At 36.8% G+C, this 25,498-nt stretch overlaps 1 protein-coding gene and 1 pseudogene across 1 annotated transcript in view; one reads left to right on the top strand and one right to left on the bottom strand.

The window, feature by feature from the left end:
- The window catches only part of LOC145240059 (synaptotagmin-9-like), a 403,765-nt gene that overhangs the window by 297,996 nt on the left and 80,271 nt on the right, over window positions 1-25,498 (bottom strand). The window lies entirely within an intron of this gene.
- On the top strand, window positions 13,978-14,104 carry LOC145240472 (U2 spliceosomal RNA; annotated as a pseudogene).

Raw genomic sequence — 25,498 nt, 5'->3', positions numbered from 1 at the left:
GAAACTGAGATATGTGCATGTATTATATTTTTTCTAAACAGTTCTGTTTTTGTAAGTAAAAAAAAAAAAAAAAATGAATAAATACTCTTGTAACACCAAAGAGGGGCCACATCAGATCAGTAGGGTCGATGTGACGTTTTTTGTGTTAAATGTAATATTCAATCCCGAGCGAACACCGGTTACAGAAAAAAAAAAAAATTTTTTTTTTTTTAGTTAATATTTTTATGTGTCAAAATCTTGCTGAGATACCATACGGTCGGGGGATAAAAATAGAAATTGCATGCTAAACTTCAAAGCGAAAGATTACTTAAAACATTTTTTAACCAAAATACGCTCGCGTTTGAACTAAACGAGCCAACACAAAATATTCCGAAACAGAGATTTGAAATGTCGGTCGGCTTGAAATGTGATGTTTGACAGGTGAAATGTCGGATCGTTTTTGATCTGAGAAACACACACACACACACACACACACGAAACAGATCGGGCCTGATAAAAGAATTAATGACGTCAGCCCAAGGTTCGACATGAATTATTTTCAATATGTATTATCTGAGAAACTTCAGAATGATAATGTTTTGGGCGTAAATAGAATATTTTGAGGAAATACTCAATCTGCCGATGCACAAAGGACTTCAAAAGCAAGCCAGTGTTTATTTCCAATTATGACTTATCTAAAAATGTCTTTTGGCAAATTGTTTTGGGCGCTAAGGGGAATTCTGACATGTAAAGAATATTTTTTTTTTTTTTTTAAATCACACGGATGTTTTTACAAAACAAATAATTCAAAGAGGAAAAAAGATCAAACGGATATAAATAATATTTCCCCTGATTATCAGTTGATAATATGGAAAAAAACCATTATCGAGAAGGCGGGGTCAGGCCAGTTGGGGAGGAGTCAATTTGATTTTGGAAATTGGGGGCAGAAAAATAATACCTGCCACAGGCCAAATTGACCAATGAGAAGGAATCAGGGGGATTGTTATCAATCAATTTGATTGGTCGAAGACGAACGTAGGCGTCGTCATTATTCAAGGGTTTTACTATATAAGATCTGTAAAACTCGATTTAATCAGATAGAAGAAGAGAGAAGACAGAGAGAGATCTCTGGAGAGACAGAGGTAAAGGTCTCGGTAGAGGAATCCAGCCACCCAACTTCACTCTCCCTCTCGCTGGTCGTCAGAGAGCTTAATTTGCAACTTAATAGAATTCAGAGGACCTAGGAAGAGACCAGCCAGAACACCTTAACGATAATTACAACGGTCCGCGACTCCGACCGAGTATTTCCACAACAAGAAGCTCATTCACAAATCTAATTGCTTGCTTCCATTTAATCTTCAATTGTACATACGTCTGTAGATAATCATTTATGAATTTCCTAAATACATTATATATCAACCAACCTCCGGAGTTTGTTTGCTGATGTGCTGTTGTTCCATGTAACTTTATTTCTTTTACTTGCCACTTGTGACCCCATTCCCGTCAACGAACACCCAGTCAACAGGACGACCAACTAGACGATCAAGAAGAACAGGCCTTGATGACCGTGCAACCTAGAAGAGTCCTCCAACGCCTTGACGAGGACTCACTGGGTGACGCGACGTACCAACGGTTGGCAGACCTGGTTGCCCAGTCGACATAATTAATTACCCGGTGACTAAGATAGTCATAATTGGGCATCGACCCAGGGTTAAGATCATAACTTGGCCGCGATCAGAGGTTTAAGGTCGTGTAAGGTCACGTGTAAGGTCACACTCTAGCTAAGATCAAACAAAAACAGACAGCAAGTACAGTAACCATTAGGCCAGCTTGACATGATCTTTAAAAAAGTGTTTTCAAATCTACTTATTAACAAAGATGTGAACGATTCACGCATGTATATTCATGAAACAGTTGACAAACTGATAAAAATCCGACCCTCTACATGCCAATTTTTCAATTTTGACCCCACAGCAGCTGTGTTTTGGGGATGAAAACCGATTAAAAAGTTTTCCACTTGTGTAAATACCGTATATATCAAATTTTAGATTAAAAATTTGTTGAGTATAGGTTGAGAATTGTCGTTACACGCACATTTTCACTTTTATAGATTTTATAAAGATTTATTTATATTTTTGAGGGAGTAACTGAATTTACATACTAAGTATTCAATTATTTGTTTTGTTTTTTAAACTATTAAGTATTTCAACTAGCGGGACCTGTGGAAATTCCACAGAGGACGGATTCATATGTAATATATTGATGTTGGCATTCTGTAGATACTCAGCGTAACTGGAGACGCTTTGATATTAATGTAGCTATTTTGTTAAAACTGCAAAAGCTAGCAGGGACGCCTAGCATAGCCAGGTTGTAAAATACGCTTAGATATATTTTAATTCTTGCAGATTTCGAATATATTATAAAGTTAATGTTCTTTCGATTTTTACAGATTACAAAATTGCGATTTCAAAAATGGCTTGGATTCATCAGTTTGAATTGAAACTTTAGTTTCTTCAGCTATAATCGAAACTTAAGAATTTGATAAAATTATTTATTACAAAAAAAAAAAAAAATAGATTACTAAAGGTGCCATCAGCTAAAATCGAAATCGAAACCAGGACTTATGAAGAATTATTGATAAAATTATTTTTTAAAAATAGATTATTGGAGTGTCCTTAGCTGAAACCGAAATCGAAACTTATGAGGAATTCTTGGTAAAATTATTTTTTAAAAATAGATTATTGGAGTGCCCTTAGCTGAAACCGAAATCGAAACTTATGAGGAATTCTTGGTAAAATTATTTTAAAAAAAAAAAAAAAAAAAAAAAAAAAAAAAAAAAAAAAATGACTTAAGCGCCATCAGTTATAATCGAAACTGAAACTAAAACTTATGAATTCTTGGTAAAATTATTACAAGAAATGGAAGTACATAATTAAACGATCCGGATGTAAGCAGAAAATAACCACACGCTATCATATCTAATATATATCTGTGAGCAAACAGTTAATAAAACATGTTAAAAACACTTTGAAAAAAAGTTAAAAACATTTAATCTGAAAAGGAAACACTAAAAATACTTTCCTTCTTATCAGAGAGTAGGAATTAGCAAAATGCAGGATCGGATTTTGCATGCAAAAGTATTTGATGAAACAAGTAAATCAAAGATCTTACTTGAAAACAAAAAAAGTGAAGCAGAGGGAATATGGCGAAGAAAAAGGTGATTACACGTGAATGGATAGTCTGGTGGAAGATAAATAATCCAGTGAAGGTAAAATCCAAATATATAACTTCAAGAAAGTTAATTGAATTTCCATATGCACACACACACACACACACATATATATATATATTTTTTTTTTTGACTAATTAACTGGTTGATTTTTTTCTTTTTGTACTCTGACAAGGACCCAAGTATCCCACAGAAAATGAAATGCTTCAAGCAAAGTACATATCCTTAATATTAAATTTTAATTTCTAAAAAGGATTGAAACGACAACTTTGAGAAGACTCACTTAGATTATTAAGTTACTCTTACAATCAATAACAATCTTAATAGGACTCAAAAAGTGTAGCGTGTATACTAATGATATGATTAGTTGAAACTGAATTTAATTGGGGGTCAACTTGCTGAGAAATTAAGAGGAGCTGACAAGATATGGTCAAACACTTTCTATCCATTTATCAGCCCCTCTATCTTTCCATTCCTATCTTTCCTCCCATTCTCTCATTTCTTCTTATCTGCATTCTCTCTGCTTTATCGTTATTTTCATGGTAAGTGCTCGACTGAGCTTAAATCTATGGTCTCCTCCCCTCGCCAAATTTTCACAAGAAACACTCGTCTAGCTGAAAACACTATCAATAATTTCCCCCACTCTTTATCTGTGCCTAAACCTAAACAGATTCCATGAACAAAGCTTCTTTCTTAGAACTGCACGCCTATGGAATTGTCTTCCGTTTTCCTGCTTTCCAGCTGACTACAATATGGTTGTCTTCAAGTCCAATGTAAACAAGTTCTTGATGAGCCGCTCCACTTAAGTAACCCAATTTACCGAATTTCCATTACTAACGATTACTATATTGTCGAATTGACTACTGTACACTCTTAACCCTTATCCGCGAGTGGTATCTGGGCCTCGATAAGTGATGATTCCTATGTAAAAAACCCAAAAAAAACTCTACATCTGTTTTACCACTCAATTTCCCTTATTCTTTACCGTACCCATCGCTACTCTTTTTTTTTTCTATATCTCTTACCTTCCCCCCACCATTATCTTTTCCTCGTGCTTTCCCTGTTTCACCTCTTACATAGACCAGCGATTTGGGACGAAGATAAAATTGAATAAATCTGTTATATATCAGGCTTAGATCAACTCAGTCCTTTTCGAAAGTGTTAATAAGGAGCTTTGATTTCAGGTGGCAAACTCTCGGCATGTAAGGATCCTTAAATAAGTGCATAACAAACATCTAACAAGGTATCGATGATAATTATGAACTTTCATTTGTTTTTTATAATAATGACAGCAAATTAGTTTTCTGCCAACACAATGAAGTGAAGATCAAGTTGAATAAAATTCCTCTATCTTCCAATTTTTTTTTTTTCACCTAGTCCTTTTGCATGTATAAATATAGAGCTTTGGTTTCAGGACGATACGAAAGTATTGCTTGATTAGAAAAAGAGTAACTGTTGTAAATTTAATCTATATATCTAAAAAAGTGAGAATGTGCATGCGTGTGTATGTGCGAGGACAATTCTCAACCTATATTCTAAACTAATTTTTGATCAACAGACTTGAAATTTGGTATATAGGGTATTCAGAAGTGGAAAAAATTTTAATTGGATGTTTATCCCAAAAAAAGCTGCTATGGGGTCAAAATTAAAATTGGTATGGGGGAGGGAGGTTATCAGATTTTTATCTTTTTGCTAACTGTTTTATGAATGGGCATGCGTGAATAGTTCATATGACAAGTTTCTTATATTAAGAAGTAGGTTTGAAAACCCTTTTTAAAAATCGTGTCAAGCTGGCTTAATGGTACTTGACTCTCAGTCTTTAAGTTTTAGTTTCGATCTTAGCTCAAGTATTTTTTTTTTTGCTTACAAGTGAACTGTTTAGAAAAAACATGATACTCATATGCACATGTCTCAGTTTCTCTCCGTTGTTTTTTTTAATCTTTTTTTTTTAAAAGAATTAAACATTATATTTAATACCTACGTTATTTCTGTTATAAATATGAATTTTGCATTAATTAAAATATATTTATACGTATTTTACGACCGGGCGGCCTACTGATTTTATTTATATATATATATATATATATATATATATATATATATATAAGTGGGTTTTGTTTTGATTTTTTTTTTTTTAAAACGCTAGTAATGTTTATGTCTCCGCCTCGGAGAACAGGTGTTTTTCTTAGAAAGTCGCCCCTTTTTTTATTTGGACGTATTATTTATTATTTTTAAAAACAATAATCTACGGACACGCGTGTTTTGGAGTCCTACTCCTCATCAGCGTAGCTTGACTGTTGGTAGGATTCGAACCTTGGACCTTATGTATTTCAGTCCAGCGCCCTAATCCACTCCGCTACGTTTCCATAGACGATTTACTGCTTCGTTTTTATCGTTCATCTGTTTAAGTGTTTAAATAATAATATATATATATATATATATACACCTGAAGATGAATTTAACAAGCATTTGATTATAATGTGCTAATGCACATATGTATTGACGCAATGAAATAACCACTAAAATACATAAAGGGAAAACATTAACAAGTCTGTCAAATCCAAAGGAAAATTGTACCTAGTATTAAAAGTATACAAGGACATTCCGCTACCACCCACAAAAAAAAAAAAAAATAAATAAATAAAAAATAAATTTTACTGAAGGGATTAAGCGATATTAGAATCAGGATCAGAAATTGTATCGGAATTGGGAAAAATATTAAAATTGTCCCATCACTATTGAATGTATACTAGAAATACTTTCAACAATTAGGTTTCAGTATTGAACAATCCAAGAAAAAGTAACAAGCAAACCAAACTGAAGACCATTACATCAGTGGTCCCAAACGTTTTTTGCATGGCGACACCTTTTTTTTTATTAATTTGTCTTTTTCTATTACTTTGTCTTTTTCTATTACTTTGTCTTTTTCTATTACTTTGTCTTTTTCTATTACTTTGTCTTTTTCTATTACTTTGTCTTTTTCTATTACTTTGTCTTTTTCTATTACTTTGTCTTTTTCTATTACTTTGTCTTTTTCTATTACTTTGTCTTTTTCTATTACTTTGTCTTTTTCTATTACTTTGTCTTTTTCTATTACTTTGTCTTTTTCTATTACTTTGTCTTTTTCTATTACTTTGTCTTTTTCTATTACTTTGTCTTTTTCTATTACTTTGTCTTTTTCTATTAATTTATCTTTGCACACTGATCACTAAAGTTTTTCCTACTCAGAAAGCCTTTTAAAAATAGAATAAACACGATTTAAAGAGAATTTTGTTTCACATAAATCAACATATCCTATATTCAATACCTGATATATTTTTTGGTATCAAAATTTGTTCCACATGACATTGTTGCATAGGGGTTATGTTAGAAGGGATGACGTATGTTATATTTGTTATTGCTTGTTCATATTGGGGACATAGACAGGGTACATATGAAGAGGGACATTTTAATACAGAGCCGGGAACATGTAATACACCAGGAGAGGGGGATTAGATATATAGATAGAAGAGACATTGATAGAGAGATCGACATTTATACAGTTTGACAGTTTTGGGAGTGTTTCTATAAACATTATCTTTAACACATTTTTAGATGAGGATTTTCAGTCTTTTATCATAATGAAGGAACATTCATTATCTCTCGATACTGAGGGGGAGGCACATTCTTAAGATTATAGAGACACATTCTTAGATGAGTTTATACACAAAGTTCTTATAATACAAATTTACAATACCTTTGTTGTTGAATAACATAACACGAAGACAACAGTTACAAAAACATGATGATGTTCGTTTATTCCATTCGACCGGTCAATGGCTTTGCATCAAGGAAATCAAAGTTTCTATATTATTTCCTTCTTGTAACCTTCGCTTCCAAGGCGGACATCAGCTGTCTGTCCGACCCTGCCCCGGCACTGACTTCTCTGACTGACCCAGTCTGACTCCTAAAGCTCTCACTATATCGAGAACTCATCTCTTACTCATGACGTCATTGCATGACCAAACCATGTGCATCACGGTCCCATGGCCTGACATGCCTCACGTTGCCTAAACTTTCTGAACTTTTTTAGATAAAGATTGATGATTTGTATTTGGATTATTTGGACTACTGTTCTCATCTTGAAAATAGAACATACTTTTTGTACACATGTATTTAATTTAACAAAATAAAAATCTTGATTGTAACAGTCATTTTGGATTGTCTTCCCTTCTGCTAGTATAACTCTTCTGAAAATACCACATTCACCCTGGAAGTTTTCTCAGACTACTACACTAATTTGGCTGAAATTTTGTATGGACCTTTGTTATGATAACGTGCAGCGAACTAAGTATTATGGTATCCGTTCAGTGCGCCTTTAGTGATTAAAAGATTAGTATTTGAAACAATCCTCAATTTAACAAATTAATTTTAAGCTGGTTTCACCCATTTTTAATGGACTGAAAGTCTCTCACACACACACACACACACACACACACACACACACACACACACACACACGATCGTATTCTTCTCTTGAAAGCTGCTTGCATTAACCATATAAAAAAACACGTGCTGTGGGCAGAGGGAGCAGAAAATCGGAGACAAAAGTGAAAGAAGTTACATCACTCAACTTTGTCTGCCATAAATGTGGCAGACTGCGCAAGTCAACTGCTGGCCTAAAAAGTCACCTCCGGGCACATGAACATTATTTGGATGTCACTGACGGTTCACCCAGCAACTACGGTGAGGGTAGTAACGAACTGTTAAGACGAAGCAATTACCCCCTCCCCAACCACCCACCCACATACATACATACATACACGTGTTGATTTCTAGCGTGACACCATCACTAGTAAATTACTGTAAAAGGTTAACGGTCTCTGTCCAGGTTAATTTTTCAACAGTCCTGAAATGCACTTGTGTCAAATGCGGTAATAGTTTTAAACATTCACTTTATAGATTTTGCAATAAATATGAAACCGATTTATTCAATTCTTTTCATTGTGTTGATACTGTGCCAGACTATTACCATACAGCTCCCTTCCTCAGGAGGAAAAAAAGAAGTCTACAAATCTCTCCTTTCAGGTTAAAAAATAAAGAAAATGTTCAACACGGAAGAATATCACGTGTGTGTAAAGAAAGTGGTAATTTCTTTTTTTCATCTTTGCACAAAGAACAAAGAAATAATCAAGCCACAAGGTGTTCCAGGCAAAACGTGCAGATTTTTGCAGCGTGTGTGCAGATAATTTTCCTATCCCCTCTCCGTCTCCCTTACTCTCCTCCCTCTACCGCCCCATCCCTACTCACCCTGTGCCTTGCGGCAAGTGCGGGAATCACATCATGCTTCGATAGTGTGTAACCGTTCATGGTTTTCAAATCAACCGCAGAAACACGCACTGCACATCGTTAGCCTGTGCCGAACTTCTGCTATACACGCAAATTGTTACTCTCACTTTACGCGCGTGTCAGAAGGAACCTACTTAACGTATCTGCTTTTATTTATTTATATATATATATATATATATATATGATAGATACGCAATTTAACACACTTGGAAAAGGGTGAGGGTACCTGTTCTGGTGTGGTACTATCAATGTTTTCCCTTCCTCCCTCCCCCCAAGTATTAAGAAAAAAAAAAAAAAAATAGGTTTGTCGGGAGAACAAAAGTATAGGAAATGGGGTTGGTAGAAAAACAGTCATAGGAAATTGTTCACCAACGCACACAAAAGAGAGCTGAGGTGGAGCTGTAATCAAGGTATGACAGATGACTGGAACAAAAGGATCCGAAAGATATTGTTAGAAGTGACTGGCTTTTCCAATGGTTGGGAGCTGTTCACGACAGTAGAATTGAGGATGGTGTACAGTTTGAAATAGTTAGTGGCTCAGAGGTCCTCCCCGAGAGAGATCAGAGAGATTGGAATTGGAGCAAGAGAGACAAAATAAATAAAATTCGCTGAGGACCGACGAGATCATATAACTATCAACGTTAGGGTTCCTATTTCTAGATTATGCAACGTATCACACATATATATATATACACACACACAGCTAAACTGAAGTACTCATCTTAATTGTCTATGGCAGCACTTCAAAGAGCATTGCTAATTATCTCTTAATCTACAACATGGGGAGAAAGGTGTTAAAAGTAATGAACTACTTAAGACCAAACTTCTTTAGCCACCAACATTCAGTTTTTATTGATTTACGCGTTGATTGTTGGATAATTTTATTCATAAATTGACAAAAACATCACTTGCTCAGATGATATCATCTTCACAGATTCGATGCTGTGTCTTCATGCTAAATATCCAGTGATCCTGATTGTTGCTTCTGTTAACATGCTTCAACCAGTAAGGACGTTTTGTCTTTATTAGTACATCAAGTTTGGAGATGGCCAGTTTTTGACCCAATGTTCTGGATTTTATCTGGTTTTACGCTGCATGTACACCTTATCATTTCCAGATTTCTCTGGAGTCGGAATTTCCACGAACAGAGTTTCTAAGAATTTCTGCTCAGTAAAAATATGCAAGCGCAGCTGAGCTCTCAGACTTCAAGATAGATACATAATGACATTGCTTCACTCTGAACTGTTAAGGCAATGTTGAGTCCAGCCAGTAACATGAGTGGTCATTAAGGATTCTAACCACCTGACGAAGGCCAAAGGAAACAACATCTAAGAAAGATGAGGATAATACACATCTCAATAATACTCATCTCAATGAATTCCAATTAAATAATAGATATATCATTCGGTACGGACCCGACCATAGAAGATCAGATAATAAATGTGGATTTATAAGACCCAAAAAATCCAGCCTTGATCGCCCTTCGGGGCCCGTGGCGCAGTGGATGTTGAATCTCTACAGTTCCAGGTGAAAATTGTCTGAAGATAGCGGTTTCAATCCTACCCAAAGCTGGCCAGAGGCTTATTTGGCCAAAACATGGTGAGACGACAACAGATGGCAGAAAGAGATTCAGAGTTTCTATTCCGTCGCGGTTACTGCCGGACCAAGGCCAACATCTTAGAAAGATAATAGTTCGCAATAAATAAATTAATAAATAATGATCATCTCAATAATGAATTCCAATTAAATAATATATATGGTCTCATGTAATCTTGTAGTCGATCAAGATTGCAGTATTCCAGGATGGTTCCGTTTACAAGATATTGCTGTGTTTTGCCAAGTTTTTTTAGTTTCCTGGTATATTCTCTTTGTTAACTTTCAATAGTTGGCCAAAACATCATGAAACAACTAATAAAGATGAGAATAATAGTCCGTAATAAATTAATTAATAATACTCATCTCAATAATGAATTGCAATTAAATAATATGAGGAATGCAATGGTGTATGTTGGAGGACAGACCTGAAGATGGTTCTATCAAGTATTTCAGTAAAACCTGTTAATCGACAACAACCGCCACCCAGGCAGGTTTTGTTGTTGATCATGTGATGAAGTTTTCCAAAATAAAAATATGTTATGGGAAGCTTCCCTGTTGGCTACTACATGGTCGTCTACAATTTGAATGTAAACAAATACTAGTCATAAATCATCTCCACATGTACTGAATATTAGTTCATTTATTTTCAATCTTCTCATAATATTATTCATCATTCAACTAACAAGTTCTTATTAACCTTTATCCTCGAGTAGCTTTTAGCCAAAGTGATGCTATAATTGTGTTGTCTCAACAGTTCTCATGAGATTACCATAGATAAAAGATGTTGAGATTGGCCAGTACAAGGCAAAAGACTATTCGTGATATATGTATTCAGGTAAGCGAGTATGTGCGATACCTTAGGGGAAACAAACCTTCCTGTCTTGCATAGTTCCAGGTCACCCCTGAGCAAGGTGTAGCACCTGTTAGCTGCTTTTTGATATACTGAGGAGTTATACTGAGGTTAAATGGATGGCCTTCCATGGCCGTGGTGCAGGCGATACATTTAGGTAGGAAAAGCAGGCTATGTTGAAAAATGAAACTGGGTGGAGGGAGACTGTTAGCCCTATACAACAATTTTGTTTAGTGACGGTGTCTAGTAAAACACCTGTTTCCCATGAACTCCGATAGAAATTAACACTAGTATGTGTATAGACATAATTCTTTATTTATATAAGAGCCAGGTACATCCAAGGATGGAATACTGCTGCCACATTTGGGCAGGAGCTGCTAGAAAGGATTTATCCTGCCTTGATAGAGTTCAAAATAGACTTTGTAGCCTCGTAGATGGATGTCCTTTTCTCTTCCCTGCAACCTCTTTCTTACAGAAGAGATGTTACGAGTTTGCTTTATTATTTTCGTGGCAAGTGCTTGGCTGAGCTCCAATCTATGGTCCCCTCCTCGCCAAACTTTCACAAGAAACACCCGTCTAGCAGAAAACACAATCACTAGTTTCCCCCACTCTTTATCTGTGCCTAAACCTAAACATAGATTCCATGAATAAAGCTTCTTTCTTAGAACTGCACCCCTATGGAATTGTCTTCCGCTTTCCTGCTTTCCAGCTGACTACAATATGGTTGTCTTCAAGTCTAATGTAAACAGGTTTTTGATGAGCCGTTCCATATAAGTTAACAAATTTACTGAATTTCCATTACTAACGATTACTATATTGTCCAATTTCTACCGTACACTTTTTAACCCTTATCCTCGAGTGGCCTCTTGGCCTTGATAAGTGGGGATGCCTATGTAAAAAAAAAAAGCAAAAGCAAACATACACTCTTCGTTTTTACATAAGCAGTAATATAGTCATGAGCATGTTTCGGTCAGCTAGTTATCAGTAAAGATGTGGGGAGGCAAATTTGGCAAATTGTGCGGCATTGCAATACCTGGTGGATCAGCCGCCAAGGTATCCACATTTGCCGATGATGTCAGTCTTTGTGTCGAGCTTCAGAGACATCGAGATCATGTCGGAGGCGCTCGCTCAGTACGAAAGAATTAAAGGGACCAAGATAAACCGCAGCAAGTCGGTAGGACTGCGGCTGGGTACCTGGAGTGGCAACGCCAACCTCCCAGCGTCCTTCAGCTGGACAGATGACCTGGTTCAGATCCTCGGCGTGTGATTTGGACTGGGTCTTCAGCTTGACAAATATTGGTTGGAGGTACGGTCAAAGGTGGAGGTTGCAGTCAATTCGTGGCTTCCTAGGAAACTTTCCTTAAAAGGTTAGAGCTGAGGTGTGCACCACTTACGTCTTTCTTCTCATCCTTTACCATCTGGCCATACTTCCCCTGCCTGCACAACACCTAACAGCTCTCGTCGAACTCTTGTTCTCACTTCTTAGGCACAGAGGAAGACACTAGGTGAGCAGACAGGTCTGCATTCAACGTCCGTGTGAGGGAGGCTTGGGAATGCCAGACTTGAAGTGTCATCGAGACACTGAGAGGCTGGCCTTCCTGAACTATTATATGCAAGGTGGCACCCCCATGGCTACTGCGCGTTCACCGACCTCATTCTCGACTCTTCTATCGAGAGCTGTCGCAGGCCGTGGGGAGAATCTGTTTACATGAAAGAGTGCCAAGTCGTGCTAAAATGACTACCAAGGTCTAGCGACCTTGTGACTGCTACCCGTAGAGAACTCCACAGGGATCTAGAGAAGGGGGCCGCCGCCGACCCGCTATGCGCGCGTTTGGATTGGCAGCAGAGTGAGATCCGCTCCGCGTGGAGCTGGGTGCCAGGTTCGAGTCATCTGAACAATTCAGAGTTCTCTCTTACCTGGCGATTGGCCCGAAATGCACTTCCACTCAACAACATACAATGCAGTTCCGGGTTTTTGGAGTCACCCGATTGTCCCCGTTGTGGGACAACGGCCGTAGAAACGACTGATCATGCTTTCTTTGATTGCCGCGAACTCTGCCAGTACTGGTCGTATGTCAGCGAAGTGATGGCTCGCATCGATCCTGAGCATTCTCGCCCAATTATCGTATCCAATGTCGTGGACAACGTAAGGCCACCGTGGGACCAGGAAAGACAAATGGTCTATGTTACAGTCCTGGCCGTGGCGAGAATGGTGATTTGGACATCGCGTCTGCAAGGTTGCCGGGGGTTGTTGTCTTTTTCTGATCAGGATCTGATCGCTTTCTTTAAACATCAACTACGGGTGAAGATCAGATGTGATAGAAGGCTGTATCGCACAGCATTTGACAGAAGATGGATACATGTAGCAAGTCTGTGTAGAAGCGAAGTTCCTTTTACAAACCTAGTGGAACGGGCAGTCTATCAACTAGACGGGGTTGGGAGGATCCTACTAATCACCTTTTGTTTTTCTTCCCCCGTCCTCGACACAAATGAATTATTGTACCATTTTTATTGTTATCTTTTGTTTCTACACGTCAATAAAAAATGTTTTAAAAATTGGGAGTTAAGTAGGATGTTCCCCAGTATGAAAGGGTAAATGCGGTATTATGGTGAAAAAAGATACTAGCTGGGAGAAACTTGATTTTGTTTAGTTCTGGAGTGATAAGGATGACCAACGACCCCCACAATCCCCCCTTTTGAGTTGACCATGTGCCTAAGATTTTTTCATTGTTGATTTTCACTGTATTTTTAACATGAATAAAGGATTTAATATCTCAAAGTGTAGTATCTGCCGGAACAGATACTGCAAGCAAAGACCATATGGGGGAGGCAACCCCACATAAGACTTTGGTCGATGTAGGGGCAACCCTTCATACCAATTGTCACTATCCAGCTCCCCTACTCCCTAGGGAGTTGCTCCCCATTTCCCCTTAACTCCTCACTTTAAAAATCGGCCTTGTGCATAATTTGTTCGGTGGGGGGGGGGCAAATAAATACCCCTTTCTTGGCCTTTTGGCCAAGATCAAAGTGTAGTATCTGTTCTTACTACATGCTGTACTTATTGTGATATAAAGTGGGGGATCACTTTTCTGCATTAATTTTATGTAAAATGATCACCCACTTTACAACCAGTCAGTCTCAAAGCTATTCAAGTCATTCTCCAGATCATTCAAGTTGTTTTTGAAGGATTCCAGTTATTTTTTAAGCATTCAAATAATTCTTAAGGCCATTCACTTCATCCTTAAGTTCATTAAAGTCATTCTAAGTCATTTACTTTTTATTTATTTAAGTCATTTCAGCCGATTTTTCGGTCATTTTAGTTTACCTTTAAGAATTTCATGTCGATCCTACATTCACACATTCATTCATTACACGAGAGCACTTATAGTATAAGAGTTGAGGCAAGGAAATCAACACAACACATACAGATAATCTTATTGAATGTTTCTATTAATAGTAAACAGGGAAACATAATATGGGATATAACATGAAAGTGCTCAAATTTAAGTTAAATATTTAGGAACATATGTTTGGAAGTAATGGGTATAATCATATGAAATGATTTTCTGGAGCGATGCTAACAAAGTTGGTATATTAATGAAATTAGCCAATATTTAAGTTTGTGGAGATTTAACTTGGTGGGATTTTAGTATATGTAGTTTTAAAGGTGTCTTTGATAGGGACCTAAGGGGGAGGAATATGCAAGTGATTAAGGAAGTGCGATTCATAATACAGAGAACCCTGGGATATGGTATTAATCCATTCCATGGTTAGGATCATAAGGTGAAATTGCCGTATTGGTGGGGCCCAAGCAAAATATACAGTACAGTATATAATACACATGTATGTAATCAAATAACATAAATAACACTGTAAGGCGGGGCAAATACCGTAACCAGGGACCGAAAAAACATTGTATTCCACACCATAACCTGAGGGAAAAAAAAAAAAAAAACTATCTTGGGGCCATCGTATCCCAAGAGTTCTACTGTACCTACAATTTAGTGATGTTTGTTTTTTTATTTAGGAATTTATCCTTATCTTTAAATTTAGTAATAAATAATTTTTCATTTAAGCAAAGAAAACAAGAGGAGTTAAGTGATTGACAAGTTCTGTTCTTTTTCTAGGATTTCCCAGTTAACAATTGTTTGTTAATTTTTTTAATATTAGTTCACTGTAATATGCAGCCAATGATGTCTTATCACTATACTTTGGATTCATGAAGTTATAGCCAGCATATCTTTGCTTGAAAGTATTGCTAGTTTGACTTAATTAGAATTTGTTAGTGGAAGGGTCTTCCTTTACTTTAATGTTAGCTAAGTATAAAACAGGTTATCAGATAGTTCTGTTTGAGGGTGACGATTAGATTTATCTATTCAACTAGAAGTTTTGTTTTTTTACTCCAATTAAATTCTGTTTTATCATTTAAAATTTTATTGCTATGTTTTATATTATATTTTCCAATTTGTTGCTGCAATTCTAACTTAATTTAACAGTATTTTTTATTAAATATTTCGTAGAGGATATACACACACACACACACACACATCTACTGGTCGCTTGGCATTGCTCAGTCGTAAAATATGCACAAATATATTTTAATTGACCCAGAAACTGAGATATGTGCATATGAGTATTATGTTTTGTAAGTAAAAAAAAAAAAAAAAAAAAAAAAAAAAACTCGAGCCGAGATCGAAACCAAAACCATTAGGTCAACTTGACACGATTCTGGAAAGTGTTCTTAAACGTTCTTATACTTAACATAAAGAATAAGTCATGTGAACCATTCACGCATGCCGACACACATAAAAAATCTAGTGACAATTTTAACCCCTTAGCAGCTCATTTTTCCAGATAAAAACTAATTAAAAGTTTTTTTTAAATGTCTGAATACTATATGAAATCTCAAGTCTGTAGATTGAAAATTCGAGTATGTAGGTTGAGAATTGTTCTCGCACACGCACACATCCTCACTTATGATGAATATATAATATGTGTGTGTATGTGTGTGTGTATGTATGTATCACATTGACACACCAGTTTTCATCAGATAAAAGTTAACGTTGAGCCTAGCTAGTACCAGATGGATGAAAATTTGAGAATTCTAAGCACTGTATGTACTTTCCACTTATCTCAGCATTGTTTCCAGTCGTCCTGAACCGCCACTAGTATTCAACAATGACACAGGAGAGGTGTAGTTGATGATTGCACAACTCTTGCCACAAAAATTTCATGCAACCTTACAGTGGGTATCCATAGTCAAGACTGAAGAAAGTCATTTTATGTGTGTGTGTATATATATATATATATATATGATGAAAATAATGGAAATAGTATTCCTACAAAATAGAGAAAATAAAAAGGAACAAACTGTATTATGTGTTCATCAACGTTTCGTCTTTATTTCGAGACTTCCTCTGGATGAATGAGATTAAGAAACCAAAAAAATAAATATATACACTATTCCGTGCCATAATTGCCATCATAAATACGTTGGTGAAACTCAGCGTAAATTGGAAAAAAGGCTCAATGAACACAAAAGAGAAATAAAAAATAGCAATTCTCTAAGTGCATTATTCTCTCATTCATTGCAACATAACCACACCTTTGACTTTAAACAAGCAAAAGTAATTACATTTATTTCAAATAAACCGCGCCGGAGACTTCTTGAATCTGCGCTAATCGCAATTTCAAGCACTATTAAACAACGTGGAGGTTTCTATAACATAGCGCCACTAATAAGTAAACTTTTATTAAAAGAACATTATTTAACTGTGGACACAGGTTAACTTTCTCACACCATTCAAACACCCCCTGTAATAATTAACACATAATCTCAATCAATAAATGGCATAAAATACACTCATTTCATTTGTTACAAACTTATATTAGAATTTCAACAGATATTTTTCCCCCAATAAGAATATAAACTTGCGTGCATAGTTTTAAAATTACATTAACGACTATATGACGTCACTAAAATTTCCTTCTCTTTAACAGCGCCAGTCCTCCCCCTCCTTTTTTTGAATTTCCAACATCATTTTTCCGTTTCTGAAATAGAACTGCATCACACTGTGCACGTGAAACATTTTCAAATATTTTGTACTGGTATATTTTTTGGTTTCTTAATCTCATTCATCTAGAGGAAGTCTCGAAATAAAGACGAAACGTTGATGAACACATAATACGGTTTGTTCCTTTTTATTTTCTCTCTCTCTCATATATATATCACAACATATATTCAGAATGGATCGTTTGCCTTGTCTGGATGAGGTGCAGTTGGCTATCACACAAGTCAGCAATGGCAAGGCATCTGGCTTAGATGGTCTTCTGGTGGAACTTCTTAAGATTGAAAGTGTGAATATTTCTGAGTATCCTTGGTTTTGTTCAGAAGATCTGAACAGGTGCTCCTGTTCCACCTGTTGATGGTGTCTTGGTGACCCTGTTTAAAGGAAAGGGACAGAAGAATGTTTGTGACCACTACCATGGTATCACACTGTTGGAAGCTGTGGGGAAATTTCTTGCACGACTTTTCTTAAATGGGCTACTGGAAGATATTTGTCATAATGCTATTCCAGAGTCACAAAGTGGCTTTAGGTCTGTCAGAGGGACTATGGATCTTTAGGTCTGTCAGATCTTTTTCAGCTCGGCTTTGATCTGAAGATCAGTCTGTTTAAAAACAAAGGTGATGTTCACTCCTGCACCGAGCCAGTCATACAGAGGCGAACATCATGATCTGTGTTGCTATTGTTGGTATTCAATTCATTTGTTTACCTTGTTTTCTTGATACCGAAATCCACAGCGAATTCAGAAGCTTTTGTAAAGTTAGAGAAGAGAGTGTGGTCTGGCTGTGGCATCACAGACAGGAATTACATTGAAAACATTGCCAGGGCCGCTGCAAAGAAGATAGGCTCTCTCTACCGTGCTAGAAAACCACTGACACCTGAATGTATCCTGTACCTCCATAAAGCCACCATTCGCCCATGTATGGAGAATTGTCGTCACATTTGGGCTGGTGCATCTGCTGCTTGTCTCTCACTCCTAAACAAGGTTCAAAAGAGAGTCGCCAATCTGATAGGCCCTGAACTGGCATCTAAGCTTCAGCCTCTGTCCCATCAACGAAACGTTGCATCCCTCTGCCTGTTCTACAAGTATTTTAGTGGTGAATGCTCTGACGAACTGCAGACACGTGTGCCCCCACGACGTAGACACCCTCAACAAACCCGACAGGCAGCTAAATCCCCCCCCCCACGCAGTAGAGATCCCTAGATGTAAAATCTTTCTACTCCAGTAGTTTCTTCCCCAGAACCGCTAGACTCTGGAATTCCATTCCAGGTCCCTGCTTCCCCAACTGTACTGACATGCAGAAGTTCAAGTGTAATGTGAACCGACATCTTGCTGCCCAAATCCCAACAGTGCCTCTAGAAGTGTAAGCCATGTTTAGTTTCAGAACAGTTTCAGATGGTTCGTTGTTCTAAACAAGTTTTGAGAGGTGACTGGGTTTGCAGTAGACAGAACAGTTTCCGATGGTTCGCCATTACACACAAGTCTTGAGAGGTGACTTGTTTGCAGTAGACAGTTCCACAGAGCAAAATATTCTTACAGTGTCGACACGGAAAAACAACATGTGAAATTTCTTCGGAAAAGGTTTAATATTTATGGAGCAATTCTGGTTTCTGATTGGTTGGTAGCAGAACGTGAATTAATTTGATTCGTCAGTTCCTAGCAGCATCGTTTATAAATAGAATCGTCCGACTGTTTGGGATCATACCCCATTATATATCCGAAATATTGCAACAGTGCCCCAGTAGTTGCTGCCCCTGATAGTAGCCCCCTACACCAAAGTGGCAATGCGCCTTGTTTGGGGTGAAAGTGTAATAAAAAAAATTAAAAAAACAAAAAATGGACAAGGATCAAAGGCACATTAAATGGCTTGAACGATTTCACCAAAATGCTAGAGACATATCTTAAACATCAAGTGGCAAGCAGAAGTACCTGACACTGAGATCCTTGTAGGAGCATGTTGCTCTTGTATTGAGACCTTTGTAATCAGATCTCACATGTGTTGGGTGGGCCATGTGGTTCGAATGAAAGATTGTAGGCTGCCAAAACAAATTCTTTTATGGGGAGTTGGAAAATGGCAAGAGCCCTTTACGTAAGACTAGGAAGATATTCAGGGACTGTACAAAGAACAATTTGAAAGTCCTACAAATCAACATCGACACATGGGAAGAACTAACTCTGTCAAGACCAAAGTGGCGAAAGCTTGTACGTAAAAGTTGTGATGCTCCAGAGAAAAGAAAGCAGGCCCACAGCAATCTGAAGTGAGATCTTCAAAGATTTAATTGATGGTCTTAACCATAACAATGCAATGAATTAGTACTTCTGTCAAAAGCTGGCTATGTCAACCACCTTAAGTCACACAAAACTCCTGTTCAAGTTAGCTTTGTGCTTATTATCTGTTTGATACGCAGCAGAGTTGACAAGTCTACTGCTCGTTTGAGAAGATATGTTTGTTCATAGGAATACCCTTCAACCTCCAGAGAAAGTTAACTCAACAGAAATTGCTCAATTTGTAGGTCACATCGACTAAATCTGCGGCAGGACTGTAGAATCATCTGAGATAGCATGGATAAAGAGATGAGAACTCAATATGATAACGATCATCAGGAAAGATGCAGTAATCCTCATCATGTGTGTGTGTGTGTGTGTGTGTGTATATATATATATATATATATATATATATATATATATATAGTCTTTGAAGTTTTTAACCTTTAAAACTATACAAAAAAATATTTTTTATCATTCGTTAGAAAACCATCTAGTTAGTAAGTCATTTAATCACCTGCAATCACTGCATCACCTCGCTCTCGAATTTACTATAATACCAATAATTTATTTTTCAAGGGATCATCAGTTGTTTACCATGAAACACTGTTTCAGGGATTTATATATATATATATATATATATATATATATATACATATACACACACACAGATTTATATATATACATACACACAGTAGACTTGTTTAAACAAACATTGTTAAAGACAAAGACATCTGCCTGTTCTACAAGTATTTTAATAGTGGATGCTCCGATGAACTACAAGTTCTTGCACCCCCACACAAATATCACTAACAAACCCGACAAGCAGCAAAATCCCACCCCTTCACAGTAGAGATCCCTAGATGTAAGAAAGCCTTCTATTCTAATACTTTCTTCCCCAGAACTACTAGACTTTGGAACTCCCTTCCGGGTTACTGCTTCTCCAACTGTACTGACATGCAGAAGTTCAAGTGTAATGTGAACAGACATCTTGCTACTAAACTCCCTACATAGTACCCCTGCAACTTAGGTTGCTGATAGTATCCCCCTACAGCAAAGTGGCACTCTGCTTTGTCGGGGGGGGGGGTGAAAATGGAATAAAACATTTAAAAAAAAAAAAAAAAAAAAAAGCTGTTTAGACATTTATTTTTTCCGATTCCATTTCCGTTTGATAAAAACCGATTTTCTTTTTTTGTTGCAGATCATCTGCTAGTTATGACAACAGGACCATTGCCAGCACCCTCAAAATACAAATCCAAAGAGTTTATTGCTTGAGGGCACAGTTGAACAGACAACCCACAGTTATGGTCTTTGGTGTGGTTTCAAGTAAGGGCCACATCATGCCAACTCACATGTTCGAAATCGGTTTGAAAGTCAACATCAAAGTGTACCTGGATGTGCTGAAAAGCGTGATAATCCCTGGTGCAATCAGGCGGCCACTGACAGACCCTGGGTGTGGCAGCAGGACTCGGCGCTAACCTACAAAGAGACTCAGACTTGGCTTCAGAAGGAGTGCTACGACTTTGTACCGTTCTTATTAGCCCCTTCCTTGCCCAACCTGAATCTCCTGGATTACTTTGTTTGGTCATACGTCAAGAACATCACCAACATGACCTCTCACAACATCATCCACAGATTATTTGCTGAGCTCCCGCCGGCGCTTGTGGAAAAACATGCTCACAGTTCTGGACCTGTATAGAGGCAATGATTGGTGTTGAAGGTGGCTATATTGAGTAATGTCAGCTCGACCACAAAGTTACCTGAATTGATTTTTTGTTTTAAAGTTTTAAAATAAGGCTGTAGTGCCGCTTTCTTTAGAGCGACACTTATTGTTCCACACGTTACTCGAGATGCACCTGGCATTGCTCTTTAAACATTAAACGTTAAATTCCTTTAAAAAAATGAAAAATTAAAAAAAAAAAAAAAAAAAAAAAAAAAAAAAAAAAAAAAAAATGGAAAGAAACCGAGACATGTGCATGCGAGTATTATGTCCCCCCCCCCAAACAGTTTACTTCTTGTAAGTAATAAAAAAATAAAATAAAAATACTCGAGCTAAGATCAAAACCAAAACATAAAGACAGCGAGTCAAGTACGATAACCATTAGGCCAGCTTGTTACAATCTTTACAAAGCGTTTTCAAACTTACTTATTACATAATGTGAATGATTTGTGCATGCGCAATCATGAAACAGTTAACAAAGAGATAAAAATCCGACGACCTTCCCACGTACCAATTTTTCGATTTTGACCCCTTATTTTCAGGATGAAAACCCGATTAAAAAGTTTCTCACATTTCAAGTCTGCAGATCAAAAATTCGTTGAGTATATAGGTTGAGAAGTGTCCTCACACACATTCTCACTTCATATATATTAGTGGCCTGGCAAGGCCACAAGGAAGACAGCCGAAGCAGCAAAACTGATGCTGGCCTGCAGGACACGCATATATACATATATATACATATATAGGCAAATTTGGGCATATTTTATTGGTTTTAAAATATAGGTTTTTTTGGGTTTTTTTTTTTTTTACCAATTGTCATAAAATTTTAACCATAGTATATTACAATCTTCCAAACGCCTGCAAATTTTCATGTAGTTTCAACCCATGGAACAAAAAAATAAATAAATAAAATAAATTAATATATATATATCTATCTCTCCCCCCTCTTTTTTGTTTTTTTTTTTTTGTTTTTTTAAATCAAATAGATTGATTGCCTGCTCTATTTTGACACCCAATCACAGTCCTGAGAATTTTATGAAATTGTTTTTAAAAAAAATGTCTTAAAGTTCACAATGCAAAAGTCAAGTATCATTGTGCTTTAAAAAGAAACATTCATTTCGAATACGCCCATGTCATATCAGTAAACCTACAGTTGATGTTATATGCCGGGCCTTTCTGCTTGTGTGGTAAGTTTTTTTTTTTTTTTTTTTTTTTTTTTACGGCATATCAACCCTTTTCAGGTTATTTAATGCCAAATCCAAAGATTCGGAAGAAAAAAAAATCTTTTAATAGAATATATTTGTTGTTTTCAAGTCAGTTTCTATTTAACCCATAGTTGGGACCCTAACATGTACTAGCACTCCGAGTCAGAGTGGACCTGGGAACAATGGCAATTAAAGGGTGGCTCCACACTCCCCAAAGCCCGCAAGCTGGGGCCTCACCACTGGATATAGTTTAAGGTCATATCCAGGACCGCTTGTGTGGTAAGAAAACTTCTCAAATGCACTTGTGATGTTAGGCTGTGTAAGGTGTTAACTTCGGTCAAAATCGCCTGTTCCTTCCGTCATCAGATTTTGATTATCGACACTTATCAAAGACATTATGATATGAAATCTATCTAAGAACACTGCCAGATGCATAAGTACATTTGTGTGAAATTTCATAAAAATTACCCCAGCCGTTTCAGAGCTTATAGGGAACAAACTCACAAAGTTCGTTTTATATAAGAAATATATTTTATGTCCTCACAGTATACTAGCAGGGAGACCCGACATTGTCCGGGATTGAATGAAGATCAGCAAATGTTCCACCCTCCCATACTTTTATTGCCAGCAAAATCAGTGAAATCGCCCATTTTGTCAATTTAATCAATTGATTGCCTACTCTAGTTAGGGATACTCCCCCCTCCCGCAGTGTACCGGGAGGAAGCGTCTAATGCCTCCTCACAATGGCTAAGTCCACAATTACATTCTCATCTACATTGCACTGTAGAGAATCTGTTGATTTTATAAAATAAAATGTAAATAATGACTTCACTTAAAATTTTTTATTGAAAATTCAAGTATCATAGTTCAATTGTGCTCTAGATAGAAATAAATATTCATTTCGAACGTGCCCTTGTTTTATAATGAAAAAAAAAAAAAAAAAATTATACGCCGGGCCTTTCTTAATGTGCGGTGATAAAATTTCTCAAATGCACTTGGGATGATAGGCTGCATAAAAGGTATTAGCGTTAGTCAAAATCGGACTTTTTCGATTATCGATACATCAGACGCATTCCGATACAAAACCTACGTAAGAACACTTTCAAACAAATATTTGTGTGAATTAAAAAAAAAAAAAAAAAAAAAAAAAAAAAAAAAACAAATAAAATTAAAATTAAAATAAAAATCGACCCAGTCGTTTCCAAGTCCATAGGGAACGAACTCAAAGTTCTTTTTATATAATAGTCGATATAGAAAAAAAAAAAAAGAGGCCAAAGGCATACATTGATGAAACTGATGTTTAGTATAATGCACATCTGCATTATCGACAACAGAGAGGGCTCTATTATTAAAAGAAAAAATAAGCTAAGGATTACGCTAAGTGATAATCATTTATTCTTTTACTAGAGAGCTCAACTCACGGATGTGTATTGAGAAAAGGGGAGCAAATGTATAATAAGATCGGTAATCACGCAGGTAAATGGGGATCGTCGTTGTCTTGTAGACTGAATTCGTAAGAAACGCTCACCTCTAAATTAAGTTATGCAATCAATTAGATTTCTTTGAAGTGACTTCTTTGCAAGAGTTGGAGTTGAGGTTGCGTTAGTTTTGCTAGTTTATCGGACGGACGATATAAGATCGCGTGAAGGGATGAAGACACACACACATATATATAATAAATCTCTCTCTCTCACACACACACACACACACACACAGTATCCCTAGGATAAATTACGCTAAAATATATTTTAATTCATGCGTATTTCGTGTTTATTATTAGAGAGTAAATTATCTGTTGATTATGATATATCCATTAGATAGTAGTCATCTCAAAAGTTTAAAGAAATTAAAAATATATGACTTGGGTGTCATCATCTAGAATCGAAACCAAAACATAGCTCTCCATTATCTCTGTTATTCGTTATTTTAGTGACCCAGTGAAAGCGATATGACAAAATAACAAAAGAAGCCATGCTTGCATGAACGGGTAAAATGCATCCGGTTAAGACTTCCCACCTCCTTTCACACAGATACACTTTTGATGGCCTTGTGCCTAATTTGTAAAGGAAATTATTTTTTTTTTTTTAAATTTTACTTTTTATTAAATAATTCAAAATATATTTGTTCTGTGCTGATTTAGAAGATGAGAATTCCTTCTAGAACGAGGCATTAAATTTTTTTACTGCGGGGGGTAAAAATAGTGTGCCCCTTCCTAGGAACCTTAATTCCCCTCCCACCCCCACCTTGAAAAGCGACTTCATCCAACTTTGCCCTCGTGTGTGTGGTGGGGGCACATAATACATAAACATGGTAGCTTTTATTTTAAAAATAAATACTGACTTTTTTTCTCTTCTCCGTATGATGCTAGAAGATTACACAGATTGTTGGGGCTTCAAACTAGTGGCTAATAGGCCGACATTATATATCTAGAAAAGTGAACGTGTGTGTGTACATTTCCCTACGCAATAACTCAATTTTTTTCGGCCAGAAATTTGGCTGTTAAGGGGTCAAAGTTCAACGATGTGACCTTTGAGAACTCTACCAAACTCCTCCGACAATTTTGGGTTTAAACACTTGAAATTTTAAATATAGGTTCCTTGGACATGGATCTAACTTAATAACTTGATTTGAGCCCAAAACAATAAATGTTAAGGGGGTCATAATAGGGGTCAAAGTTAAAAAAAAAATTGACCGCTTTTTTTTTTTTTTTTTTGCTCAACATACACTTCCAAACACCTGGGCAACGCCGGAGTGAAATGTTACTATAATATATATATATATATTTCTCGGATCAGAAGTTGGGGACATACTTTCCCTCTCTCCAATTAAATATGTTATGTCTTGTGGACTCTTAGTCTTGCTGGATTCCAGGACAAGAATTTATCTAGTCTGGTGGAGTATCCAGCTTCGTGTTGTAACTTGCTATATAACATCACTTGGAGAAGGTGCGCCACTACTGCACCATTCATAGTAAAAGCCAGTGTATGTTGGTCATAGCTAGGAGACCTTATCAGGGCTTTGAATACTACGTTATTTTGAATATTTAGTCAGGATTTACTTGTAAGAGAAATATCTTCATGCCAGGTTTCCCTGACAAACACCTGTACCGAGAAACCTTCCTCAAGGAGAGTGTCTAGTAGACAGTGCGTGCGTGTGTGTGTGTGTGTGCATGCGTGCGCGAAATGACCTGCTTGCTAGTAGACAGTGTGTGTGTGCGTGCATGTGTGCGTGCGTGCATGTGTGCGTGCATGCATGTGTGC

The sequence above is a fragment of the Euprymna scolopes genome, chromosome 19 (genome assembly GCF_053919585.1).
Source record: "Euprymna scolopes isolate OS-2025 chromosome 19, ASM5391958v1, whole genome shotgun sequence".
Taxonomy (NCBI): domain Eukaryota; kingdom Metazoa; phylum Mollusca; class Cephalopoda; order Sepiida; family Sepiolidae; genus Euprymna; species Euprymna scolopes.
Note: the sequence above shows the minus strand (reverse complement) of the source record. Positions and strands in the feature narration are given on the sequence as shown.